General features: G+C 36.3%; 1 protein-coding gene across 7 annotated transcripts in view; it reads right to left on the minus strand.

The window, feature by feature from the left end:
- Positions 1-25,176, minus strand: part of NBEA (neurobeachin) — a 672,061-nt gene that overhangs the window by 524,918 nt on the left and 121,967 nt on the right. The window lies entirely within an intron of this gene.

The raw sequence follows: 25,176 nt of genomic DNA on the forward strand, positions 1-25,176 counted from the left end.
CACTTTAAATAAAGGACAAGAAATAAAGGACCACAATAAGAAAAGTATGGTTAGAAACAGTTAAAATTTCTCTGCAGGTGTATAAAACTGACAATGATAAATACATTTAACCTTTGCAAAAATCACATATTAGTATCCCATCACTTTAAGGCAAATAGATGTGGAAACAATGGAAACAGTGACAGACTTCCTTTTCATGGGCTCCAAAATCACTGCAGATGGAGACTGCAGCCATGAAATTAAGACACTTGCTTCTTGGAAGAAAAGCTATGACAAACCTGGACAGCATATTAAAAAGCAGAGACATTACTTTGTCAACAGAGGTCTGTCTAGTCAAAGCTATGGTTTTTCCAGTAGTTATGTTTGCATGTGAGAGTTGGACCATAAAGAAGGCTGAGCACTGAAGAATCGATGCGTTTGAACTGTGGCGTTGAAGAAGACTCTTGAGAGTCCCTTGGACTGTGAGGATACTAAACCAGTCAAATCTGAAGGAAATCAGTCCTGAATGTTCATTGGAAGGACTGATGTTGAAGCTGAAACTCCAATACTTTGGCCACATGATGCAAAGAACTGACTCACTGGAAAAAACCCTGATGCTGGGAAAGATTGAAGGTAGGAGGAGAAGGGGACGACAGAGGATGAGATGCTTGGATGGCATCACTGACTCAATGGTCATGAGTCTGAGCAAGCTCCTGGAGTTGGTGATGGAAGGCCTGGAGTTCAATCCATGGGATCACAAACAGTCAGACACAACTGAGTGACTGAACTGAACTGCATGCAGATCAAACATGTCAGGACAAATTTAGCCAATTATCTACAGTTTTCTGAACTACTACTGAAAGAGTCTTACTAACTTGAACCTGGATGCAAATTGTTCATTATTAGCATGTCAGAAGATAGGAGCAGCATGAAAAATGAAATCTGTGTGTATGTTGCTATAGATGGTACCTTTACTTTTTAAATGTATGCATGTCTATATATTTGAATATTAGACATAAGGTAAGAAAATGTCACTATTTTGGACCAGATCTTTTGCTATCTTCTCAATTAAATGGGATGTAGAACATTATCTCTCATTTCAATGTTTCCTAATTTAATTGTTTTTATAACTCACGGATTCATACAAGATAGAGGTAACAGGTAAATTAAAATCTGAATCAAAGACTCTACTTCAATTCCTAATGTACTAAATAGGTGACATTATAACAGGAAATTGAAACAAAAAATTCTTTTAAAAATATTTTAATAAATATATGAGCTAACTACTGGCAATACAAAATCCATGTAATTGCCTCCTTCACTGATTGCCTTAGTGTTATAAAATAAATACTTTATTATGTATGTCAGAAAAATCATAAACGGTCAAAATGTTTAACATCTGAATATTTTTAAGATGCTATTTAAAAAATTACTGGAGTACAGTTGATTTAAAATGTTGTATTAGTTTGCTACACATCCACTTTTTTTTAATGCATTCTTCCCATACAGGTCCTTATGGAGCATTGAGAAGGGTTTCCTGTGCTATACAGTAGGTCCTTATTAGTTATCTATTTTATATATAGCAAAGTGTATATGTCAATCCCAACATTTGTGTTTTTAACACCTTCTTAGAGTAAGATTTAACAAATATGTTAGAATTTTGACCTATTTTGTGAACCAAAGATCAAAAGCACTATTAATTATTTTAGAGTAAAACCAAAGAGCTAACTTGTAGAAAGGAGAAGGGAATGGCACCCTACTCCAGTACTCTTGCCTGGAAAATCCCATGGGCGGAGGAGCCTGGTGGGCTGTCGTCTATGGGGTCACACAGAGTTGGACATGACTGAAGCGACTTAGTAGCAGCAGCAGCAGCAGCAACTTGTAGAAATAAAATTATTTGAGGGAATTTGGGAGAACGGTATATAGAACACTGAGACACTGGGGAACCTGACCAAATAAGTAAAGACTACAGGAGTTGGATAAGATAAAGGCAAACTGTAGGACAATCAAGTAGAGAAGTGAAGTCTCTTTATGCTGTTAATAATATACCAAGAAGAGCAATATGTAAAGGATGGGAATAGCAACTGGAAAAAGAGCAACATATGCTCTTAGTAGAGGCTACATTAGGATTTTTTTATAAATTTGGCATCAAAAGCAAAGACAACAAAAGCAAATATTAACAAGCGGGACTACATAAAACCACAAAGTTTCTGCACAGCAACAAAGAGGAAAAGTGAAAGTGAAGTCTCTCAGTTGTGTATGACTCTTTGCGACCCCATGGACTGTAGCCTAACAGGCTTCTCCATCCATGGGATTTTCCATGGACAAGAGTACTGGAGTAGGTTGCCATTTCCTTCTCCAGATCTTCCCGACCCAGGGATTGAACCCAGGTCTCCTGCATCGTAGGCAGATGCTTTACCATCTGAGCCACTAGGGAAGTAAACTAGGAGAGAATATCTACAAATCATATGTCTGATTCAGGTATGACCTAAATCAAATCCCTTATGATTGTACAGTGGAAGTGAGAAATAGATTTAAGGGCCTAGATCTGATAGACTGCCTGATGAACTATGGAATGAGGTTCTTGACATTGTACAGGAGACAGGGATCAAGACCATTCCCATGGAAAAGAAATGCAAAAAAGCAAAATGGCTGTCTGGGGAGGCCTTACAAATAGCTGTGAAAAGAAGAGACACTAAAAGCAAAGGAGAAAAGGAAAGATATAAGCATCTGAATGCAGAGTTCCAAAGAATAGCAAGAAGAGATAAGGAAGCCTTCCTCAGCGATCAATGCAAAGAAATAGAGGAAAACAACAGAATGGGAAAGACTAGAGATCTCTTCAAGAAAATTAGAGATACCAAGGGAACATTTCATGCAAAGATGGGCTCGATAAAGGACAGAAATGGTATGGACCTAACAAGCAGAAGATATTAAGAAGAAGTGGCAAGAACACACAGAAGAACTGTACAAAAAAGAGCTTCACGACCCAGATAATCACGATGGTGTGATCACTCACCTAGAGCCAGACATCCTGGAATGTGAAGTCAAGTGGGCCTGAGAAAGCATCACTAGAAACAAAGCTAGTGGAGGTGATGGAATTCCAGTTGAGCTATTTCAAATCCTGAAAGATGATGCTGTGAAAGTGCTGCACTCAATATGCCAGCAAATTTGGAAAACTCGGCAGTGGCCACAGGACTGGAAAAGGTCAGTTTTCATTCCAATCCCAAAGAAAGGCAATGCCAAAGAATGCTCAAACTACCGCACAACTGCACGCATCTCACACACTAGTAAAGTAATGCTCAAAATTCTGCAAGCCAGGCTTCAGCAATACGTGAACCGTGAACTTCCTGGTGTTCAAGCTGGTTTTAGAAAAGGCAGAGGAACCAAAGATCAAATTGCCAACATCTGCTGCATCATCGAAAAAGCAAGAGAGTTCCAGAAAAACATCTATTTCTGCTTTATTGACTATGCCAAAGCCTTTGACTGAGTGGATCACAATAAACTGTGGAAAATTCTGAAAGAGATGGGAATACCAGACCACCTGATCTGCCTCTTGAGAAATTTGTATGCAGGTCAGGAAGCAACAGTTAGAACTGGACATGGAACAATAGACTGGTTCTAAATAGGAAAAGGAGTACGTCAAGGCTGTATATTGTCACCCTGCTTATTTAACTTATATGCAGAGTACATCATGAGAAACGCTGGACTGGAAGAAACACAAGCTGGAATCAAGATTGCCAGGAGAAATATCAATAACCTCAGATATGCAGATGACACCACCCTTATGTCAGAAAGTAAAGAGGAACTAAAAAGCCTCTTGATGAAAATGAAAGTGGAGAGTGAAAAAGTTGGCTTAAAGCTCAACATTCAGAAAACGAAGATCATGGCATCCGGTCCCATCACTTCATGGCAAATAGATGGGGAAACAGTGGAAACAGTGTCAGACTTTATTTTTGGGGGCTCCAAAATCACTGCAGATGGTGACTGCAGCCATGAAATTAAAACACGCTTACTCCTTGGAAGGAAAGTTATGACCAACCTAGATAGCATATTCAAAAGCAGAAACATTACTTAGCCAACAAAGGTCCATCTAGTCAAGGCTATGGTTTTTCCTGTGGTCATGTATGGATGTGAGAGTTGGACTGTGAAGAAGGCTGAGCCCCGAAGAATTGATGCTTTTGGACTGTGGTGCTGGAGAGGAATCTTGAGAGTCCCTTGGACTGCAAGGAGATCCAACCAGTCCATTCTGAAGGAGATCAGCCCTGGCATTTCTTTGGAGGGAATGATGCTGAAGCTGAAACTCCAGTACTCTGGCCACCTCATGCGAAGAGTTGACTCACTGGAAAAGACCCTGATGCTGGGAGGGATTGGGGGCAGGAGGAGAAGGGGACCACAGAGGATGAGATGGCTGGATGGCATCACTGACTCGATGGACGTGAGTCTGAGTGAACTCCGGGAGTTGGTGATGGACAAGGAGGCCTGGTGTGCTGCGATTCATGGCGTCGCAAAGAGTCAGACATAACTGAGGGACTGAACTGAACTGAAATGAACTGATAAGGGGTTAATATATAAAATATAAAAGTAACTCACACAACTCAACAGCAAAGAAACAATTCATTTAAAACACAGGCAGAAGATGTGAACACACATATTTTTTCTGAATATGATGTAAAATAGATAGCCCAAAGGTACATGAAAAGCTACTCAAAGTCACTAACCACCAGAGAAACACAAATCAAAACCACAATGAAGAGTATTATCAGAAAAACAAGAGATAATAAACGTTGGTGAGGATGTATAGAAAGGCAGAGAATAACAAGGATGTTCATATCCAAAGATAAATAAATGAACAAAGAAAAAGTGGGATATATGTGCATTGGAATGTTAGTCATAAGGAAAGTATGGTATCTTGCCATTTACAACAACATGCACGGGCCTTAAGAGCATTATGAAAAGTAAAATAAGTCAGACAGGAAAAAAATATATGACCTCACTTGTGTGTGGTACCTAAAAGAAAAAAACAAACAAACATCAAGTTCACAGATACAGAGAACAGACAGATGGTTAGCCAGAGATAAAGGAGGTGGTGGTGGTGTTCAGTCTCTAAGTCATGTCTGACTCTTTGTGACCCCATGGGCTGCAGTACACCAGGTTCCTCTGTCCTATACTATCCTCCGGAATTTGCTCAAATTCATTTCCATTGGGTCAGTGATGCTATCTAACCATCTCATCCTCTGCCACCCCTGTTTCCTTTTGCCTTCAATCTTTCCCAGTACCAGGGTACTTTCCAATGAGTCAGCTCTTCCCTTCAAGCAGCCAAAGTATTGAGGAGTTTCAGCTTCAGCAATGAATATTCAGAGTTTATTTTCCTTTAGGATTGACTGGTTTGATCTTGCTGTCCAAGGGACTCTCAAGAGTCTTCTCCACCACCACAATTCGAAAGCAATTCTTCAGTGCTCAGCCTTTTTTAGGACTTCCCAGGTGGCACTAGTAGTAAAGAATCTGCCTGCCAATGCAGGAGATGTAAGACACACAGGTTCAATCCCTGAGTTGGGAAGATACCCTAGAGAAGGAAATGGCAACCCACTCCCATATTCTTGCCTATAAAATCCCATGGACAGAGGAGCCTGGAGGGCTACAGTTCACAGTAGCCAAGAGTCAGACATGACTGAAGCAATTTAGCACAGCCTTTTTTATGGTCCAACTCTCGCATCCTTACATGAGTAATGGAAAAACTATAGCCCTGACTATATGGATCTTTGTCAGCAGACTGATGTTTGCTTTTAATGTGCTTTCTAGGTTTGTCATATCTTTCCTTTCAAGCAGCAATCATCTTTTAATGTCATAGCTGCAAGTCATGGTCTGCAGTGATTTTGGAGCCCAACAAAATAAAATCTGTCACTGCTTTCATTGTTTCCCCTTCTACTTGCCATGAAGTGTTGGGACTGGACGCTATGATCTAAGTGTTTTGTGTTTTTTTTTTTAACTTTGAGTTTCACGAATTTGGGGGGGTGGCTAAATTGCTGAAAGGGGTGAAAAGGAATAAACTTCCAGTTATAAAATAGGAATGTAATATACAGCAGGGTGATAGTGTATGGTATATTTTAAAGTTGCTAAAAGAAAAAATTTTTAAAGTTTTTATTACACACACACAAAATTTGTAACTATGATGATGGATGTTAACTAGAACTTATTGTGGTGATCATGTTGCAATATACTCAAAATATACAATCATGTTGTACACCTGAAACTAATATATTTCAATTGTATGTTAATTTTTCTAAGTTAAAAAAAAAGGGGAAAAAAGTTTTGTAGAGATTTATACAGGAAACAAAAGACGAGATCATGAGTAGAATTAAGATTCTTCTGCACAAACACTTATGTACTGGGCGTGCATACTTCAGCTATCTTGAGTATCGTTGGTAAATGCTGATTTCTCAATTATTCTGTTGTAGCCAGAACCAGTAGGAAATATCTAGAAGCGTCACCAGAATTATTGTTCATTATGAAGCATAAGTCAATATAAGGTGCTGCTGCTAAGTCGCTTCAGTAGTGTCCGACTCTGTGCGACCCCATAGATGGCAGCCCACCAGGCTCCCTCGTCCCTGGGATTCTCCAGGCAAGAACACTGGAGTGAGTTGCCATTTCCTTCTCCAGTGCATCAAAGTGAAAAGTGAAAGTGAAGTCGCTCAGTCATGTCCGACTCTTAGCGACCCCATGGACTGCAGCCTACCAGGCTTCTGCGTCCATGGGATTTTCCAGGCAAGAGTACTGGAGTGGGGTGCCATTGCCTTCTCCCAATATAAGGTAGGTCTATCCTAACCCTATTCCCAAATATCTTATAAAACATTTTACCCAGGAAGCATGTACCCAATGAGGAGATTATTCTGATGTTCTAGTTTTTTGTTTTTGCTTTGTTTTCTTTTAAGCACAGCTTCCTAGAGGAGATTTTGCTTCCTAATTACAGACTTTGCTTATTAGTGCTTTTTAAATATAAAATATGGGCAATTCTGACAAATCTATATAAAAACTCTACTTTAGCTAATAAATCAAATACAAATAGGCCCATTAGATGATTTTCTGCTGGTTTCATTGGGATCCTTCAAATACGGTATTGCTAACAGACTCATTTTTTTTTTCAGCTCCAACAGATATTCATTCTTCCAATGTGAATTAATATAAATAATGTTTACTCATAAATGTTTGCCAAAACAGTAAAATGCATGAAATAATAATGATTATAAACAACATGCTACCTAGTGTTCACTCATAATCAAGCATTTTAATTTAAAAATGAATCTTAAAATATATGCAACACCAGCAAAAACACGGCAAATTTGTTAACTCTCCCCTTACTAGCTTTCAATATAAATTTATATTTTAAAAATTTATTTTCCTAAATAAAATTCTATGCTTATGGAACAAAAATAATTAGTCTTGAAATATCTAGAAAATAGAAATTAGAAATATAAATAAATGTACTTCAAAAATTCTCTAAAAAGGCAGCATGTAAACATGTTAAATGTTATACAATCCTCAAATTGTCTCTTAACATGTCAAAGTGTGAAGGTATAAATTATACAACTTCCTAATTCCGATGAGCTGTCATATTCACTGTTCTTAATGCAGAATGACATGAGCATCTGACCCTTTGGAGGAGAGAGGAGGTAAGTAACACAGATAGTAAAACTCTTGAGGAAAGAGCAGATGAAAATTGTTTTTAGACCACACACACTGTTGTATCTAAAATTTTGTAGAATTTGAACCTGAAATTCTTTTCAAAGAGCAAGATAAACCAAAGTCTCAGCCTGTAACCGAAATTCATGTTGGAAAACCATACTTTATTGATTCCAATACTTAAGACAGTTTTTAGTTTACCATGCTATACCACCTAGAATTTCCAATGGAAATTCAAGCTTCAAGAACAGCTTACAAATATTCAATTAACTATAATCTACTATTACATACTGTTAAACTTCTGACATTGTATTTATTTTATCTGTAAAACAGCCCATCTTGGGTAAAGATTGCAATAGCCATCTTTGTTTTCTTCAAAAGCTCCACTAAGAGTTGTTGAGTGAGTTACTGCAGCCACTACAGAAACTGGTATGGAGTTTTCTCCAAAAATTAAAACCAAAACTTCCATGTGGCCCAGCAACTTCACTTTTGGATATATATCCAAAGAAAACAAGAACACTAACTAGAAAAGATATACACAGCCCCACATTCACCGAACATTATTTACTTTAACCAATACATGGAAGCAAACTAAGTATCCATTGATAGATGAATGAATAAAGATAAGATGGTATTAATTATTTCATGGGGTCGCAAAGAGTTGGACGCAACTGAACGACTGAAATGAACTGAATTATTCAAGTATAAAAAAGAAGGAAATCTTGCGATTTACAACAACATGGATGGACTTTTAGGGGATCGAAAGGGAAAGTGTATCCATGCTCAGTCATATCCGACTTTTTTCGACTCCTTGCGACCCCATGGACTGTAGTCCACCATGGTTCCTCTGTTCATGGAAATCTCAAGGCAAGAATTCTGGAGTGGGTTGTCATTCCCTTCTCCAGGGGATCTTCCTGACCCAGAGATCAAATCAAGGTCTCCTGCATTGCAGGCAGATTCTTTACCATCTGAGACACCAGGAAAGCCCCTTAGAGTATTAAGTCAAGTGAAATAAGTCAGAGAAAGACAAACATTACTCATACGGAGAATCAAAAATTGAGGCCTACATACAGAGAACCGACTAGTGATTGCAAGAGGTAAGTGTAAGGGATGGGAAAGTGGATGAAGGTGGTCAAAGAGTACAAACTTCTAGTTATAAGATAAATAAGTTCTGGGTATGCAATATACCTTATGATCCAGCAATCCCACTGCTGGGCATACACACTGAGGAAACCAGAAGGGAAAGAGACACGTGTACCCCAATGTTCATCCCAGCACTGTTTATAATAGCCAGGACATGGAAGCAACCTAGATGTCCATCAGCAGATGAATGGATAAGAAAGCTATGGTACATATACACAATGGAGTATTACTCAGCCATTAAAAAGAAAACATTTGAATGTTCTTTCTAATGAGGTGGATGAAACTGGAGCCTATTATACAGAGTGAAGTAAGCCAGAAGGAAAAACACCAATACAGTATACTAATGCATATATATGGAATTTAGAAAGATGGTAACAATAACCCTGTGTACGAGACAGCAAAAGAGACACTGATGTATAGAACAGTCTTATGGACTCTATGGGAGAGGGAGAGGGTGGGAAGATTTGGGAGAATGGCATTGAAACATGTAAAATATCATGTATGAAACGAGATGCCAATCCAGGTTCGATGCACGATACTGGATGCTTGGGGCTGGTTCACTGGGACAACCCAGAGGGATGGTATGGGGAGGGAGGAGGGAGGAGGGTTCAGGATGGGGAACACATGTATACCTGTGGCGGATTCATTTTGATATTTGGCAAAACTAATACAATTATGTAAAGTTTAAAAATAAAATAAAATTAAAAAAAAATTAAAAAACAAACAAAAAAAAGAATGTTGACTATAGTTAATAACAGTATGTTTGAAAGTTCCTGAGAGTAGATTTTAAAAGTTCTCAATACACACAAAAATTATAACTATGAAAGGTGACAGATTTGTTAATTATCTTTACTGTGATAAATCTTGCAATATATACATGTCAAATCATTATGCTCTACACATTAAAGTAAGAAATTTGTTGTTGTTATTGTCTAGTCACTAAGTCATGTCTCACTCTTTGCAACCCCATGGACTGTAGCCCACCAGGCTCTGTTGTCCATCCATGGGATTGTCCAGGCAAGAATACTACAGTGGGTTGCTATTTCCTTCTCCAAGGGATCTTTCCAACTCAGGGATCGAACCCGCATCTTCTGCTTGGCAGGTGGAATCTCTACCACTGTGCCACCAGGGAAACCCAAACTAAGAGAAGTTATGATAAATTACATTTCAATAAAACTGGACAAAAAGCTTTAAAAATTAAAAAAGAATATCATATTGTCTGTACAGTACAACGGAGTTAAAATCTGTAGCTTCAAAACCAGTTAGACTTGCATCTGAATCTCAACTCTATCACCTACAGTTGTGAAACCACCCACAAGTTATTTGCCTTTCATCTGCTACACACCCAACACACAAAATACTATAAATAAAGCACTATAAACAATACCTGGTACTTTTAAAGCCAAATGGTAGCTGCTATTATCACTATATCCTTTTCTACTTAATACTATACATCTTCTATGTTAATTTTTCTTAAACATTACTCATAAAACATTCACCATAAACTTTATGGTAATGGCATAATATATAGATGACAGTGAAATTCAGGTAACTGACATAGCTGCTAATTAGGCAAAATTTCACTGAGTAGAACCTTAATCAATCAAACTGGAATTACTTAACACGAATATGAGAAAATGTGTCACAACACTGCTAAATGCAAGAAAACTGTTTATCTAATTATTATATGAGCAGAGGCATGTTATTTTCTAACACTAATCTCTGAAACCTTCACAGGCATCAAAAATATAGTCATTTATCATTGAATTTATGTTAGGATAACATACATATGACAAAATCTATTCCTTTCCCCAGACTCATTATGTGACAAATGTTGCTGATATTAACATAGTAATGACATTCCAATATTCAAGGAATCACTTTTCCTGATATACAATTAAGAGAATGTTTCCACTTATATAATGTACAATGATTTTCTCTTCAAAATGAATAAATAGTCCATCTGAATTCATTAAAAAATTAGCATCCAAACTCTAATATCTCCAAACATCTCAAGGCAAATACATAAATAGGATTAAACCATTCTCCTGCTAGCGATTTTTTGATAATTCCACATTAAAGGAAATTATTTTGATATTCAAAGCCTTCATCAACTTGGTTTCAGCTTACAGTAATCACTCTCACATTCTACCACAAATCACTCTATCTACTCTCTATTTTGCTTTGCAGTCACACCTGATTATGGAACAATCCATAAACATATCCCTTGCTTCTATCTCTTCATTCATGCCCACTGTCCTGCTCTGCCTCTTAAATTTATTTTTTCAAGAACCCTAAAAAATATATTTCTCTATGAAGAGTTCCTAAATCTTCTGTAGCTGGAATTAATCATCATTCCACAAAATGTTAATAGTATCTGCATTATACTTTCTTTGTGGTATACATACCAACTTTTAATTACAAATGTTTACATATACAATTATTCTCATAATAAAGTATAAGCTTACTCATTTTTAATCCCCAAAGCTTAGAATGGTTCATTGAATAAAACAATTATTTAATATGTTATTTGATTTTACTCAACTACATGCCCTGCATGCATGCATGCTAAGTCGCTTTAGTCGTGTCTGACTCTTTGCGACCCTATGGACTGTATGTAGTCTGCCAGGCTCCTTCATCCATGGTGTTCTCCAGGCAAGAATACTGGAGTGGGTTGCCATTTCCTCCTCCTGGGGATCTTCCCACCCAGGAACCAAACCAACGTCTCTTATGTCTCCTGCATTGGCAGGCAGGTTCTTTACCACTAGTGCCAGCTGGGAAGCCCAACACATGCCCTACAATCATGATTACCAGTCCCTGATAAACAAGAATGTAGAGAAAAGAAAAGATTATATAGCCACAACTGTGCCAACAAAAAGGGCAAATGGATTAGTATAGAATATTTCAATGAATGAAGTGAAGACAGTACTTCAACATAGCTTAAAATGACCCAACCAATCAAATCCTAAAATTAAGACAAAATATCAAATTAGCGTAAGTGCCAAGTAAGAATCATTAAGTACAGATATGAAACCATTCATGTCCTTTGTCCTACACTGAACTTTTAATGAATTTAAGTAAATTTAAGTAAAAAGTTATGCAACAGTTATGCACTGAATATTTAATGAATTTAAGTAAATTTAAGTAAAAAGTTATGCAAAACTTCCACTCTGGCTCATAATCACTACTTTTTAAAAACAATTTTTGTGAAGCAGTTTAGTGATACTTCTTTCCCTTTTTTGTTTGTTTTTTGGGGGAGTATAATTATGTATAATACCTATGTATCATAGGTATCATTATAACTATGATGCTTATGAACTCAGAGCCTATGGTTTCTAAAAATAATGACCGAAACAAAATACTGCAAATGTATAAATAGCTTCTCCATGTCTGCATTTTAACATTGCTGAAATATATGTACATTCCATTATCAGATAATAAACCTTTACTTTCATTTTGTTCATAGAGCTATCAAAGTAATCAGAAATGTTTAATATAGTCTCTTGAAAGTTATAAAATTTTGGGAGGGGAAATATAATGTAAGATGTCTAATAAAACCTAGCCTTACTTGGGAAAAAAATGGTCTTAATTTTTTCAATCTGTTATATAAAGATCATTATTTTGTAGTTTGGCTTATAGCAGCAAAACAATTTCATATCATATTTAATTGTATCATATTTAAAAAATGTGATCTAATTTAAATGACTGTAAACATATAATCAATCATGTAAATATAATTGTCTTGACTTAATCCCATTTGCGGCATTCAGATCACTACCAACTAGTCAAATAATAAGCTGATCTATGCATAAATATAAATATTTATTGCATTATTACTTTAAGAAGCATTTTTAAAAAGAGAATTATTATATAAAACGATATGAGTAGGATGGGGATGAGAACAAGGAATGACTGTGAATAGGCATGTGAGATCTTTCTGGGGTGGTGGTAATGTTCTAAAATTGGATTGTGGTGATGTTTGCACAACTCTATAAACATAGATAAAATAATGTGTATACTTAAGAGGAGAGAACTGTAAATTATATGTCAATAAAACTGCTACATATGTTAACAATAAAACATTCAAGAACATTTTGCACTAATTATTCTCAAAGGGGAATTCCCTTGTGGCTCAGATGGTAAAGAATCCTCCTGCAATGCAGGAGAGCTGGGTTTGATCCCTGGGTTGGGAAGAGACCCTGGAGAAAGGAAAGGCTACCCACTCCAGTATTCTGGCCTGGAGAATTCCATGGACTGTATAGTCTATGGGATTGCAAAGAGTCAGACATGACTGAGCGACTTGCACTTTCACTTTCATTCTCAAAGGAGTGACATATGATGCAGCTTTCTTAAATATAGAACACTTCAGTATAATATTTCAGTATGGAATATTACATGAAAAAAGAGGACAAGATACATTCTTTTCAAGGACACATGGAATGACTAGCAAAAAGAACACATTTGGGTTCATAAAACAAACTTCAGCAAATTTCCAAAGACTAAAATCATATGAATGAAATGCATATATTCCTTGATAAGTAAAATTAAAAAGCATTCCAAGAAATATAAAATATGAATTCTCTGACATTTGTTTAAAAATCTGTATTTATGTTTTAATTTCTATACAGAGAACACTGTAGGCTGGAACTTCAATGGTGAGTTCTTACAAATACTGAAGAGAAAATTAAAAGAAGATTGAATGTATACAACAGTCTTTTGGACTCTGTGGGAGAGGGAGAGGGTGGGATGATTTGGGAGAATGGCACTGAAACATGTATAATATCATATATGAAACAAGTAGCCAGTCCAGGTTCTATGCACGATACTGGATGCTTGGGGCTGGTGCACTGGGACGACCCAAAGGGATGGTATGGGGAGGGAGGAGGGAGGAGGGTTCAGGATGGGGAACACATGTATACCTGTGGCGGACTCATTTCGATGTATGGCAAAACAAATACAGGATTGTAAAGTTAAAAAATAAAATTAAATTAAATTTAAAAAAAAGAAGAAGAAAATTGAAAATGATACTAAAGTAATCCATGTAGTCAACAAACAAACAAGCCACAGAATGTGAACAAGGCTCTAGTACCCAGACATGCAACAATATATTACCTAAAAATGTCTGCTTTCCAACCAAACATCAAGAGAGAGAGAAAGAAAGAGGAAAATATGACATATATATGGAAAAAGAAGCAGGCAACAGAAACGGCTTGTGAGAGCAGCCCAGATGTCAGATTTAACAGAAAAAGATTTCAAAGAAGCCATTAAAAATATGTTCAAAGAACTAAAGGAAACCACAATCAGAGAAGTAAATACAGTTATGAAAAGGTCACATTAAACAGACGGTATCAATTAAGAGATAGATAATGCTACATAGGAAAGTGAAGTGAATAAATTTTAAGGGTTCTAATCACAGGAAATTTTTTGTCTTTTTTCTTTTTTTTATATCATATCTGTATCAGAAGATGGATACTAGCTGAATCTATTATAATAGTAATTTCACAGTCTATTTAATCAAATCACCATGATGTATGCCTGAAACTTACTCAGTGATGTATGCCAAATACTTCTATATAAAACTGGAAAAAATTAATAAAATTAGTATTTTATTAAAATAACAGTAAAATTTGTATTTTAAAATAGTAATATAATTAAAATTTAACATTATTTCTTAAAAGAGAGAAAGATACTATAAAAACAATCCAAATAGAAATTCTGGAGTTGAAAAGTATAACTGAATTGAAAAATTCTACAGAGGGTGTGAACAGTAGATGTGAAAAATCAGAAGAATTAGCAAATATAAATACTGATTATGCAATCCAAAAATCAGAGATGAAAAATACTGAAGAATGATCAAAGTCTCAGAAAAAATGGAGGAAACAAGTGTATGAACATATAAAGAAAGAGAATATCAGAGGTAGACAAGAAAGAGAAAAGAGAGGCAAATATTCAAAACCTTAATGGATAGAAGTTATCAATTTATTGAAAAGCACTGTATTACTCATTCAGCAAGCCGATGAACTTGAAGAAGAATTAAAGCAAGGAAATCTGCTAACAGAAAAGTCGTACATAGTAATGCTGAAACACAAGGAGAAAATCTTAAAAGCAGCAAGAGAAAAATGACTATTTACTTCTCATCTGAAAAAATGGAGGCCAGAACACAGAGGAATAAAACATTCAAAGTATTCAAAGGAAAAAAATAAAAATCAACCAAGAATTTATATCCAGCAATCTAAAAGGAAAACAAGATACATGCCCAAGTAAATAAAAACTGATATAAAGGGCTATTAGCTGATCTAAGTTCAGTTCAGTCGCTCAGTCATGTCAGACTCTTTGCGACCACAAAAACTGCAGCACGCCAGGCTTCCCTATCCGTCACCAACCGCCGGAGCTTGCTCAAATCATGTCCGTCGACTCGGTGATACCCTCCAACCATCTAATGCTCTGTTATCCTCTTCTCCTCCTACCTTCAATCTTTCCCAGCATCAGGGTCTTTTCCAATGAGTCAGTTCTTCGCATCAGGTGGCCAAAGTATTGGAGTTTCAGCTTCAACATCAGTCTTTCCAATGAATATTCAGGACTGATTTCCGTTGGGATTGACTGGTTGGATCTCTTTGCAGTCCAAGAGACTCTCAAGAGTCTTCTCCAACACCACAGTTCAAAAGCATCAATTCTTCAGCACTCAGCTTTCTTTATGGTTCAATTCTCACATCCATACATGACTACTAGAAAAACCATAGCTTTGAATAGATGGACCTCTGTCGTCAAAGTAATATCTCTGCTTTTTAATACGCCAAGTTGGTCATAGCTTTTCTTCCAAGGAGCAAGCGTCCTTTAATTTCATGAATTACATAAACACAAGAAATAACAAAGAAAGTCTTTCAAGCTAAAAGTAAAGAGCTCAGACAGCAATTTGAATTGACATGAAAAACAATGAGCATCAAGTAGTCATGAAGTTATAAAAGATGGTAAAAATGTATATTTATTCTCCTTTATTCCCTCTTAATTGATTTCAAAGCAATTTTATAAAATATATATACATTATGTATGCTTTTGCCTATAACATAAAAATGTAATGCATTTGCTAATAACAACACAAAGGAGGAGGGTGGAAAAAGCCATATTGAGCTAACGAAGTAAGTTCAGGTGGTAAATGAACAAATGAGGGAATCATAAATAAAAAATGAGCTTAATATAACAAAATCTATAAACCAGTTACTTTTCCTTTCTTGACTTCCTTAAAAGACATATAAGTATATAATATAATAATTAGAATAATGTAATGTTGGGTTTGTAACCAACACTGTAGTATGTACTACATATAACAATTTAACACAAAAAGCAAAAAACACAATAGACCTATAAAAGTAACATTTCTATATCTCACAGTAATTAACTTGGTATAAACCTGAAGCTGATTCTAAGTTAAAATTTAAGTGGCAAGTACTACAGCAAACATTAAATAAATAAGGCCAAAAAAAAGTGAAAAAACAAATGAAAATGCTACAGTAAAAAATAATCATTTAATTCAAAATAAAGCAGTAAAGAAGGAATAAAGGAATCAAAAGAACATAATGCATAGGTAACAAATAAAATGATGAATGTAAATTCAACTATATCAGTAAAATTAAACGTGAATGGAAAAACAATACAATCAAAAGAGAATATTATTAGACAGGATAATAAAACAAGACCTACACTGTGTTGCCTATAGGAGACATACTTCAGATTCAAAGTTGAAAATGGATTCAAAGTAAATGAAAGGGAAAATTTATCAATAAATCACAAGCTCCAATAACTGTGCTAATATCTGAGACAAACACTTCAAAAAAAATATTACTAGATATAAAGAAACATTTAATAATAATAAAAGAGTCAAACCATTAGGAAAATGATAATATATGTGGACCTAACAACCAAGCACCAAAATACATGAAGAACTTGACAGGTAAAAAGAAAGAAATAGAAAAGTTGACAGTAACAGACGAAAACGTCAATTCCCAACTTGAATAGTGGAGAGAACAACCAGGCAGAAGTCAACAGAGAAGAGAAGACTTGAACAAAAATGTAAAGACTAAGAATTACAGGAAAAGTTACTAGAGAATAAGACAAACAAACAGCAGAGAAAAATACAACAAAACCAAAAAAGCTGATTCTTTGTAAAGATCAAAAGTGGCAAACCTGTACCTAGACTATTTAATATGTTAATATTATCATCTCAAGAGGTGATCATCTTAATAAACACAGAAGTATTTGACAAAATCCAGTACCTTTTATTTTAAACTGTCCAGCAAAACAGGAACAGAATTAAGTTATCCCATTCTGATAAAATGCATCAATGGAAACTTCACAGATAACAACACATTTAATGCTAAAAACTGAAAGTTTTCCCACTAATATCAGTAACAAGACAAAGATAACTGTGTTAATGTTCAATCTTATACTAGAGATTCTAGATAGATAAGAAAAAGCACTCAGAAAGTAAGAAGTAAATGTATCTCTATCTGCAGATGACATAGCTTTGTACATAGAAAATCCTAAAGAATACACACACACACACAAACACAAACTATTAGTGTGAATAAATTCAGCAAGATGCAGTATACAGAAATGAAACACAAAAATCTACAGTATATATTAGTAAAGAAAATCCAAACATAATATTTAAAAATAACTCTGTCTTACAACAGCACCAAAATAATAAAATACTAGAGAATACATTTAATAAAAGAAGTCCAAGAATTCTGGCATTTGACTTATGGCAAAAAGTACTAAAGACCCTCTTGATGAAAGTGAAAGAGGAGAGTGAAAAAGTTGGCTTAAAGCTCAACATTCAGAAAACATTCAGGTCATGGCACCTGAACCCATCACTTCATGGCTAATAGATGGGTAAACAGTGGCAACAGTTGCAGACTTTACTTTCTTGGGTTCCAAAATCCCTGCAGATGGTGACTGCAGCCATGAAATTAAAAGACACTTGCTCCTTGGAAGAAAAGTTATGATCAAACTTGACAGCATATTAAAAAGCAGAGACATTACTTAGCCAACAAAGGTCCGTCTAGTCAAGGCTATGGTTTTTCCAGTAGTCATGCATGGATGTAAGAGTTGGACTATAAAGAAAGATGAGTGCTGAAGAATTGACGCGTTTGAACTGTGGTGTTGGAGAAGACTCTTGAGTGTCCCTTGGACTGCAAGCAGATACAACCAGTCCACCCTAAAGGAGATCAGTCCTGAGTGTTCACTGGAAGGACTGATGCTGAAGCTGAAACACCAATACTTTGGCCACCTGATGCGAAGAGCTGACTCATTTGAAAAGATTCTGATGCTGGGAAAGATTGAAGGTGGGAGGAGAAGGGGACAACAGAGCATTAGATGGTTGGATGGCATCACCGACTCAATGGACATGAGTCTGAGTAAACTCTGAGAGTTGGTGATGGACAGGGAGGCCTGGCGTGCTGCAGTCAATGGGGTCGCAAAGAGGCAGACATGACTGAGTGACTGAACTGACTGAACTGAAAAAGTACAAAACATCTTTGAAAGAAATTATTAAGACAAATAAATCTAAAGCCATACATGTTCAAGGATTGAAAGACTTACTATTGTGTAGTTAGTAAATGTCCCTTAATTGATCTGAAGATTCAATAGTATCTCCACAAAATCCCAACTGGGTTTTGTTGTTACTGTTTTGTTATTTTTGACCCCAGAAATTGACAAGCTGATCCTAAAATTCATGTGGAAATGACAGAGATCCAGCATTTCCCAATTTCAAAATTTACATGAAATGCCCAGAATAGGCAAATCTATAGAGTGACTGCTTAGGAATGAGGAAGACTGAGAGAATAAAAAGGTGAGAGCTAAAGGGTACAACGTTTCTTTCTGAGATGGTAAAATGCTCTAAAATCCCCTATGTTGATAGCTGCATTACTAAAACCACCGGATAATTCAGTTTTTAAGCAAGTGAATTGCATATATGTAAATTATACCTCAGTAAAGCTGTTACACAAATAAAAACAAACTCATGAATGCCGGAGGAAGGGATAGTTAAGGACTTTGGGAAGGTCATGTGTGTACACTGTTGTATTTAAAATGTATAACCAACAAAAACCTATTGTATAGCACATGGAACTCTGCTCAATATAATGTTCCAGCCTGCATGGGAGGTGGTTTTGGAGGAGAATGGCTACAGGTATATGTATGGCTGAGTCCCTTCACTATTCATCTGAAACTGTCACAACATTTTTAATTGGCTATACCCCAACATAAAATGTTTTGGGTGTTCAACAAAAATAAAAATAAAAATTTTTAAATGGAGCTCTTTTCCTCTTGCTATTTTCCCTGCCTTCCGGAAAATTCATAAAGCTAACAGGAAGGGCTAAACAAGGTAGGAGTTGGCACTAGGAGGAAAGATGAGGAGTTGCAGTGGCCAGAAGCATAGCAGAGCCCTGAGCAAAGTCAGGAGCATAACCACACAAGGAAGCATCATGGTGTCAAAGTCCTATAGAGGGGAGGAGGGTGTTCACCCAACAGAGTTATCCAGGTATGGGAGACAAAGACTAAGAAACTGTTTTATTGAGCAGACAAAAGATACATTATATATAACCGCTGTGAACTAGATAATTTTCCTATAAAGGGCATTATGGGTCAATTAGCAAAATTCTAACGGGGTCTGTGAATTAAATGGTAGTAACACACTGATGTTAGAAATCCTGTAAAAGAATGGTCTTGTTTGTATAAACACAATAGTCAGGGAAGACAGGGCATTATGTCTGCAATACTTTTAAATGGTTCAGGGGAGAAATTTATCTTACTACTGTGCTTGTAATTTTTCTGTAAGTTTCACTTTCTTTTCAAGTTTAAGAATGAGAAAGAAAAAAGGATGAAAATTCAAGAGATAGTGACAAATATTAAAGGTAAGCAAAGTAAACCAAACAAGTATAGTCAAGTCTCTGAAGAAAAAAGCAATGAAATAGAACAAACAGTAAATAGTATCAAAAATTCCTTGTAATACAAAAACATGCAAAACTGCATACTGAAAGTGCATATCACTTAACTAAGAAATCAACTCAGGATAGCCAAGACATATCCAGCAAAATTGCTGAATTCAAAGGAAGAAGTTAAAAAGAAATAGTCCTTTGAACAAAACACTTTAAGCCAGAAGAAAATCAGTAACATGTTTGAGTGGTACAAAGAAATGTCAGTCTAGATATAGCCAAGCAAATGGCTATCAAACATAATGGCTCTTGATAAACTAACACGGAAATGTAGCTCTCAAAAACATTATTCTGAGTCCTTCCTGAGGAATAAGCTATATAATTAGCTTCAGATAGGTAAAACAGAATGGGCTCCCCTGGTGGCTCAGACAGTACAGAATCCACCTGCAGTGCCGGAGACCAGGGTTCGATCCCGGGGCTGGGAAGAACACTTGGAGGAGGGCACAGCAACCCACTCCATTATTGTTGCCTGGAGAATCCCCAGGGACAGAGGAGCCTGGCGGGCTACAGTCCATGGGGTTCCAAAGAGTTGGACATGACTAAGCGACACAGCACAGCACAGGCAAGACAGATCAATGTAAGGACTGCGATGAATATCAAATATATACTTATAAAACTATGACTAAGAATTTAAAAAGAAGGAGAATAATATGTAATACATCAAGGCTGTATATTTTCACCCTGCTTATTTAACATATATGCAGAGGACATCATGTGAAATGATGATGCAAAAGCTGGATGAAGCACAAGCTGTAATCAAGATTTCTGGGAGAAATAGCAATAACCTCAGATACACAGATGATACCACCATTATGGCAGAAAGCAAAGGGGAACTAGAGTCTTTTGATCAAAGTGAAAGAGGAGGGTGAAAAAACTGGCTTGAAACTCAACATTCCAAAAATGAAGATCGTGGCATATGGTCCCATCACTTCATAGCAAATAGATGGGGAAATCATGGAAACAGTGACAGACTTTTCTTGGGCTCCAAAATCACTGCAGATGGTGACTGCAGCCATGAAATTAAAAGACGCTTACTCCTTGGAAGAAAAGCTATGACCAACCTAGACAGTATATTAAAAAGCAGAGACATTACTTTGCCAACAAAGGTCCATCTAGTCAAAGCTATGGTTTTTCCAGTAGTCATGTCTGGATGTGAGAGTTGGACCATAAAGAAGGCTGAGTGCCTAAGAATTGATGCTTTTGAACTGCGGTGTTGGAGAAAACTCTTGAGAGTCCCTTGGACTGCAAGGAGATCCAACCAGTCCATTCTAAAAGAAATCAGTCCTGAATATTCACTGGAAGGACTGATGTTGAAGTTGAAACTCCAATACTTTGGCCACGTGATGCCAAGAGCTGACTCATCAGAAGAGTCCAGTGCTGGGAAAGATGGAAGGCAGAAGGGGGCGGCAGAGGATGAGAGGGTAGGATGGCATCACCAACTCGATGGTATAAGTTTGAGCAAGCTCCAGGAGATGGTGAAGGGCAGGGAAGCCTGGCATGCTGCGGTCCATGGGGTTGCAAAGAGTTGGACATGACTGAGCAACTGGACAACAACAACAATAATATGTAATAACTACATGACTCACAATGTAGCTAATCTCTTATATTTAGTTTTCTAGGACTGTCATAACAAAACACCAAAGTCTGAGTAGCCTAAACAACAAAAACTTATTTTCTCACAATTCTGGAGGCTAGAAATCCAAGTTCAAAGTGTTAGCAGGGTTGGTTTCTTCTGAATCCTCTCCCAAACCTCTCTCCTTGGCTTGTAAATGGCCCACTTTCCTTCCTATGCCTTAACGTGGTATTCTGTGAGTGTCTATATCCTAAGTTCCTTTGCTTATAAGCACAATATTCATATTGTATCAGGACCCACCCTAATGACTGCATTTAACTTTACCTCTTTAAAGACCCTATCTCCAAATATAGACACATTCTGATACTGGGAGTTGGAATTTAAACATATGAATTTTGGGGGAACCACAAGTCAGCCCATAATATACCTCAAAATTTAAAAATGGCAAGGAGAATAGAGAGAGTATATGCAAAACAAGGTTAAGTGTTTTCAGTTATTAGTAGAATAGTGTTGGCATAGCTATTCTTAGACTGTTACTTGTGTAATTATGGGCTTTTCTAATTCTATAACAATATGTGTACTTGCCACAAGAACTCTCGAAGTGGAAGAAAAGAGATACATATTTAACTAAGAGGTCAAGACAAATTTTACATTTCCCATTAATAAAAACTAGGGATTCCTGGAGTAACGATTGACTTCAGGGCTGAAACAATAAAACGTTCAGGATGAGCCAGACATGTCGTCATAGGAAATAGTAAGGATGTTATGAAAGACTAGAGTCATGTCAAAAGGACTAAGGGACCAACTAGAAGGGATATGAATTGCCCAGATTTGGAGCAATCTGAACTTCTTAAAGAAAAACACAGTAACTACAATTGGTTGAAACACCTCAAATACACTTAAATCTCTAACCTTATAATGACACTTTAAAAAATAGTAATTGGACATCTCTGAACAATGAGGAATGACATTAGATTATATTATTTCCCCTGAGAGAACATTAGGTAGCTTTATTAATCAGAGTTGGCAGAGGAGAAAGTTGTTAGTACATTAACTAGATAAAAATCTGGTAGAAATTAACCATTTTATGACCAATGGGTAACAATTATTTGACTATGGGAAATAAGATTCTGCTGAAGGCATTGCACTGAAGGAATAAAACTAGAACTTTGGAAGAACATACAGAATAGTTTTCTTTCCATTCATGGAAATTCTAGCATTCTAAATATACTATAGCTATTAAGTAATATGCCTGGTATTTTAAAGCAAATATACCTTAACAAATATGACCAAATGAGTGTTGTATTTTGCAAAAGAGTTCTCTCAGAACTACTTACACATATATTCCAATACTCAAAATATTCATTATATCTAGGGTTTTAAAAATATTTGCAGAATCTAAAGAGTTTTTAAAAGACCTTAATTAACAGGTGCTTGCAATTTGTGGACATTTTTGGAAAAAAATCACATCGTAAACTTTTATTACAAACTGAAAATGAGGTTCTTAAAAATCTCAACTTGAATGGATATGAAAGAAAAACTTTTAAAGGTATATTTAAAAAACAGGCTTTAAAAAAACAAACAACAACAAAAAAAAACAAACATGTTTGTCATCACTGAAGAGTCTTTAGGTAAAGATAATAAAAACTCGAGCCTGCTCAGGTAATGTAGTGCAGGTAATAGTTCTACTATCTGGTTATGGGATAAAAGATGGCAACCCACTCCAGTACTCTTGCCTGGAAAATCCCATGGACAGAGGAGACTGGTGAGCTACAGTCTACAGGGTCATAAGAGAGTTCTACACGTAAGAGAGTTATACAAGTTAGCCAACTAAACAACAACAAACAAGGGCTGAAAAGCAAGTACTTGAGGTCTGAACAACTCTCATTCATTTCTTGTTGCTGAAATGCTGTATTCATTTCTTCTTGTGATGAGATTCCTGCTTCTGTGCGCAGTTATTGAAGATGTAAGGTGACCAGGGCCACTGCTCCTGGTGGTACGGCTGGTCGTGCCAGGGCCTGGATGCTCATGGTTGCAATAATGACTGGGGCCAGCTGAGGCAGCTGAGGTTCTTGGGGAGATGATGATGCGACTCGGGGCTTTCCGGAGTTGGCTTTGCACTCCCACTACCAACTGAATTCTATAGCATTTTAAATTATATTTCTGAAGGCAAACTGTCATCCTCAAGGGGTTGATTTAATTTTGGGAAAAAGAATAAAATAAAAGACCTGAAGCCATCATAAAACCATCTTTCATCAAAAATACAGTTTATCTCTAAAGTAATGAGAACTGTTTCCTTGTGTCACTTAAAAACTGACCCTGCAGGCAATTTCAAAAAAGAAATGCAATTAACTTGAAAAATGGTAACATATTTTGAATATGCATATATCTTCCAAAACTAACTGGCTAAAAAGGAAAATCATTTTAAATATTATAGTTTAAAAATAGTTTCTCTATTTTACATAGCAAATTTATATAACCATACTTCATAGGCACATTAAGTACCAATTACTCAGAGGTTTTTATTTCTATAAAAATTTAATTTACAAATGTATTGGACATAAATATATGTGTAAGACAGCAAAAGGAAGTAAGAATGAGATCAGAAAAAAAAAAAACTACCTATAACCAGATCCTCAAAAGGAAAAAGTGATGGAAATGGAGTAGAGAGATATTACAGTAGATTCCTGTGATTCCTTGTGGATTCTAAGGAATTACATAGCTGGCAACAGAAGAAGAAAAACTGATCTTTAGGATTGAGCAGGTATTTCTGCCACGGGCAAGGTCTGGTTAATGCATAATGCAGATGCACAATCATACTAAAAGGGAGAAAGGAGTTCAGAGAGCAGAGAAAAATCTTATGTTTAAATTTTTCTTGTCTTACCTTCGTACGTGAATTTTTAATTCATCATTTTGCATACTAGATTTCAAGGTTGCACCCATACAACTCTTTGGTTCTTGATCCCTCCATCTTTTCTACCTCTCTTCTAACGTTGCTATCAATCTATATCCAAGTTCATTCATATCTCTTTCATGTCCATGTTCATTTCTCTTTCTGGCAATAGGCAAAGACTGGATTTCTTTTTTACCTTAGATGTATTTTTCAGTTCCAAAATTTCCATTGATATTTGTATGTTGCAGTTGATAATTTCCACCTATTAATTCATTACAAGCACTTTTTTTTTTTACCCTATTAGTTACAAAAAGTCCCCAAAAGTCCTCATGTGATAATTAAACAATTCTAGGTTATCCTGGAGTTGGGTATGTGCTAATTTTCTCTTCCCTTGAAAATAAGTCACACTTTCCTGACCTTTCATAGGATGAATAATTTGTGATGATATGCTGGACATTTTGGATATTATTCTGTGGAGACTATATTCTGAAATATCCTGATGCTTTTGTTTCAGGGGATCATTTCCTCTTTTAGATATGATTACAGACTGTCATTTTTTCTATGTGTGGCATCTCAGATGTCAGTTCATTTCTTGAACTGTTATTTACAATCTAGTATCCATTTATCATGATCATACATGGTTTCATGGGTCAGCCACACACTTCAACTGTTTTCTTTTAGTTGTTGGTAACACAGAATTCATATCCTTTTATGACTGCCTCTTTTCTAGGGGCCCATTACTCATCCTGTATTGCTGGTTACCCCAATGCTTGTTACCTTATATTTTCTGGCCAGGAAGATTGTCTATCAAGATAAAAAATGACGAACTTAGCCCATGCTGACTGCCTGGTTCCATGTTTTGACTCTCCTCTAAAACTTGCCTGCTTTATATTCAGTCTCCAAGGCTCTGATGTCTTCTG

The sequence above is a fragment of the Bos grunniens genome, chromosome 12, assembly GCF_055505025.1.
Source record: "Bos grunniens cultivar Pamir isolate PY7600 chromosome 12, Bosgru_T2T1.0, whole genome shotgun sequence".
In the NCBI taxonomy this organism is placed as follows: Eukaryota; Metazoa; Chordata; class Mammalia; order Artiodactyla; family Bovidae; genus Bos; species Bos grunniens.